We start from the raw sequence: 459 nt of genomic DNA, 5'->3' as shown, positions 1-459 counted from the left end.
TGACATCTTCGTCCTCTTCAGAGGAAGAATACTCATCAGAGCTCATGAATGGCAGAAGTAAATCCAATGGAATCTCTCTGGTCTCAGTGTGAGCCTCAGATTCCCATGGTTCCTCATTAGGGAACTCATTGAAGGCCAGTGGACGTCCATTGAGGTCTTTCTCATTGGCGATCACTGCCTCTTCCTCCTCTCCAAATTCGGCCATGTTGATGGCCTTGCACTCTCCTTTTGGATTCTCTTCTGTATTGCTTGGAAGAGTACTAGGAGGGAGTTCAGTAATTTTCTTACTCAGTTGTCCCACTTGTGCCTCCAAGTTTCTAATGGAGGACCTTGTTTCAGTCATGAAACTTTGAGTGGTTTTGCTTAGATCAGAGACCATGGTTGCTAAGTCAGAGTGGCTCTGCTTAGAATTCTCTGTCTGTTGCTGAGAAGATGATGGAAAAGGCTTGCCATTGCTAA

This window comes from Arachis duranensis, chromosome 10 (assembly GCF_000817695.3).
Source record: "Arachis duranensis cultivar V14167 chromosome 10, aradu.V14167.gnm2.J7QH, whole genome shotgun sequence".
NCBI lineage: Eukaryota > Viridiplantae > Streptophyta > Magnoliopsida > Fabales > Fabaceae > Arachis > Arachis duranensis.
This window is presented reverse-complemented; position numbering follows the sequence as displayed.